Source organism: Kogia breviceps, chromosome 2 (genome assembly GCF_026419965.1).
Source record: "Kogia breviceps isolate mKogBre1 chromosome 2, mKogBre1 haplotype 1, whole genome shotgun sequence".
NCBI lineage: Eukaryota > Metazoa > Chordata > Mammalia > Artiodactyla > Physeteridae > Kogia > Kogia breviceps.
Genome location: NC_081311.1, coordinates 68,519,239 through 68,523,788, shown reverse-complemented (window position 1 = coordinate 68,523,788; position 4,550 = coordinate 68,519,239).

Genomic DNA, 4,550 nt, shown 5'->3' with positions numbered 1-4,550 from the left:
ATCCTAAGTGGAAACCTGAAGTCAAAATACTTACACAATTAAAAAAAAAAAAAGACCTATAAAAGTCTACCTACCCACTCAGCATAGAACCGGAGTTATATCCATTAGGGTCCAGTTAGAAAAACAGAAACTACACTGTTTGAATAGATAATACATTATAGACCACAAGTAATATTTTTTATATTACAATGTTTTATATATTGCAATGTTTTATATTATGTAAAGAAAATCTTAGAGAACTTTGAAATAGACATTAAAAGGCTTTAAAAAAAACAAAACAAAAAGGAAACCCTGAGGCAACACATAAATAGGAACTGCAAGCAGCAGCTCCCCCTGCTCCCAGGAATAGGGGAATGAGGAGGGGTCTGGGGTTATCAGAACAGAGAAGTATGAGGATGAGGGCCTGCCTCTGGGGCTCAGCCATCTGGTGAACTCACAGCCAGGCTGCTACTGGTACCTCTAATGGGTATGATACACTGATTCTGGAATTGGCAGGAAAAAAAGACAAAAATTGGAGCCAATTGCTGTTTTCATAGGAAGGGCCTTCACTGGAATGATTCCAACAAGAAAAAATCAAACTAGAAGCAGAAATTTCTTCTCTTACTTCCTGCTTTCTGGCCTCTCTCCAGGGCACCCTACTGGCATAATTTAACAGTCTCTGGCAAAGAGGAAATATAGTTTTCACAGTCCCAGTCCTGGCATCACAAAGCCTATAAAAGGTATCTATGGAGCCGAAAGGCAATAGCTTAATAACTATCCCAGTAGGATTCTTTCATTTTCAATAGGCTGAGTGAATTGTAAGTAGAGATTTTAAAGTGTTTTCAATTTTATAAACTATGCTTCATTAAATACCAATATATAAATTGTAAAAATTATTCATGTAAATAAACTCACTTTTGTAGAACTGGTACATTTTCAAATTTCTGTTATCTGAGAAATGACTGCCAGTTCCAAAGTCCTACAGCTAAATATTATTCCTATGGATGGCACATTACTGACAGTGATGGAGAACATTTTTAATATTTCTTTGTTTTACCGAATTTCAATTGAGCTGACAGTTGCATTAACTAAGGAGTTTCCATTTAGCTGTTCAGAACATTTATTAGTCCAGAAATGATTTCTTTTATGAGTATACACTCAGTGAACTTTTAAAATTAAAAAAAAAGAAAAGAAAGAAAAAACCTTGATTTGCCATAAATAAATGAGAGGTTATAGGGAATTATCTGGTGGTCCAGAGATTAGGACTTGGCATTTTCACTGCGGGGCCCAGGTTTTATTGGGGAACTAAGATGGCGCAAGACACAGCCCCCCAAAAAATATATATATATTTAAAAAATGATAGGCTATATTTTGTTACATGTTTATTAAAATAAAGATCAAAGTTTACAAAAGAGATAAAGAAAAGAGAAGAAAGAGAATGCAATCTTGCTTCTCTTTTATTTATATTATTCAAGTGTCAGTATAAATTGGATAAACAATTTTACATTTCAAAGAAGACGCCCATACCAATTACTAGAATTCTTACCAACTTCCATCAAGTTGATAAATTTTTATGGTAGTACACATTCTAGAATCATTTTAATATCTAAATATCACATTATGAAAATAAGTTCCTAGTAAATAGTAGAAATTTAATACCTGTTATTTGAAATGGTTAGCTGAATGAACTGAAAAAAAGAAAAGGTCTGTAAAAACCAATGAATAAAACTAAATACTCTCTCCTCTGGGAAATATGTGGTAAGACAAATTCAGCAAGTAAATTTTGTTCATTATAAATGTATATTCATAATCACATTGGTTAAATTTTTTTCCAATATAAAACACCTAGTTACAACCAATACTCACTGTACGAATTATCACCTTTTCTCTTTGAAAATCTAGGTCAATATTCATATCGAAAGAGCAACTTGATAGATAGGTAGACAGACAGGCTGAGTAAAGTTTCACAATTCTTGAATATTTCTGAATTTCTGAGTTGGCACAGAATATAAAAGGGAAAGATGGGACTCCTTATTAGAATGGGCAGGTTAGATCTTGAGAAAAAATTTGACAATTTGACTATGCTTACCTCATTTTGACAAAATGGATCATCCTGGTTGTATACATTCATAATAGATTTGAGAATAGAACATATGCTCTTGAAAGGAAGAGGATAAATTGGAAAGTGTGTATACTGATACTGCATCAATGTTGAAAATTTAATTAAAAAGAATTTTCCTTTAGAAATTTTGCTAAGACTCTCTAAAGCAATTGATTCAACTTTTTTTGTTACTTTTATTCTATTTTAGAAATAGATCATCCTTTCTTTGATGTATATATATATTTTTTGATTCAGTGAAAGCCAACATAACCAGGAAATTGAGTTCTTCCACTGAAGACACTTATCAAACAGACTGTTTCAAATTGCTTTAGCTTGGAGACAGAGAAAGTCAGTTTCAGTAAAAGTGCTATTTATTTTAAAAGGATATATACTTTTTGTAATCCTGATCAGAATTCATTCCTGAGACTTTAGAAAAGTGTATCCATAATCTAAAGTTGGCACCACTATTTTATCTTAACAGTACTTTAAAAAACTTTAGTAAAAATACATGTGCACGCACACACACACACACACACACACACACACACACACACACACACAGTATTCAGAAATATTTTGTCCCACTATTTATCACCAAATAACTTTTAGGTTGAGCAAAGGGGCTTTCTTCTGAATATTCATATACAGTATTCTGTTCCCTTTAAAGATAAGTCCCAGGTAGAGACTTGTGTAAATTACGTATCTAAATTCATATCAACAACTCTCCATTTCAAATCAAAGACTTGATAACAAACTATAATTTTATTCATGAAACAGGTGGCTAAGTATAAATTTGACTGGAATAAAATAGCTTTCACTTTTACCAAATGAACCAAACTGTACCAAGAGCTCCTATAGTTTCTCTGACAGAAAAAGCTTTCTCTATTCTGTCATCTCTCTGATGCACTCAAGCAGATGTTCTTATTTTACTTCATTAAAAAAAATTTATCCAAATTTCATAGTTATCCTCAGTGTGAGGGCTGGTATAAATTAACTGTCTGTCATGATAAAAACAGGAGTCCTTTGGGATATTTATTTAAATATTTTCTTCTCTCATTTCTCTCTTCTTTCACTAAAAGTATTATCAACAGGCTGGTTTACATTTTGAGCTGATTTTCTAGTTTTATTACGTTTCTTGTATTTTATTTTTTTTTACCAAGGGAATTCCAGTTTTATTTTTTTCAACCTTTTTATTCTCTCTCTCTCTCACCCACTGCCTCCCTCCCTCCCCCTCTCTCTCTTCCTCCCCGCCTCTCTCCATTCACACAATACATATATACTTTTATGCACAACTTTCTAATGTTTAAAGTTTTATATTTTCAAATATTTGTTCCCTTTACATAGATTTCTTTCTTATTTCATAGATGCAATATCTTCTCTACTTTATGAAAACAACAATTTTTATTTTCTTTGTTATGTTAATAATCCTAATGTGGTATAAGTTAAAAACAATAAAATATACATTCTTGAGTTTGCATTTGGAGTTTAATGAATCATAATAAACATATACTCATGTAGTCACTGTCTTAGTTATTATGTAGAACATTGCATTCACCCCGGAAAGTTCCCTCATGCCTCTTGCAGTAATTCCTCCATGCCACTTATAATTCAAGCCCATACCTGAACTTTTCATTGTACAAATATAAAATAGCTTAAGTATTTACCTCTGGATAACATTCAAGTTGTTTACAGTTCAGAACTATTATGAATAAAGTAAGTATAATCATTCATATACACATCATTTTATAGACACATCTTTTCAGTTCTCACGTAAATACTTAGGTGTTGAATTGCTGAGTCATAGAGTAGGTTTAACTTAAAGTCACAAAGACTTTCTCCCAGGTTTTTCCCAGCTGATTAGGTTTTAGTTTTAACTTACTTTTTAAGGTCCATGTTTCTTATCAATTAATTTCTGTGTGACATAGGGAGAGAAGTTAGTTTTTCTCCATATTTATATCCCGTTCTTACAACATCTTTTGTTGAAAATCCTGCTCATTCCCCACTGAATTGTCTTAACACATCTTTCAAAAATAAATTGAGAAAGTATGTGGTCAATTTCTGGGTTCCCTACTCTGTTTCATTGATTTCTATGTTTATCCTGATTTCAGTATTACACTGTCATGATTTATGTAGCTTTATATCTATAGGAGGTCTTCAAGTGAGGTGGTAGAAGGCTTTCAAATGCTTCTTTTTTCCAAAATATTTGAATTCTTCCAGAATCTTTACATTTTGAAATATATTTAAGAGTTTACTTGGCAGTTTATACAACAACAAAAATACCTGCTTTGGATTTTGACTGGAATTGCGCTCATTCTGTAGATAAATTTGAGGGCTATTGACATCTTAATATTGACTCTTCCAATGCATGGTATAGCCTAACACTTCCATATTTACGATCATTGGGTAGAGAATATTTTCTAATTTCTTGCACTATGAATTTTACTAGAAGTGGATTATGTAATTTGCAAAT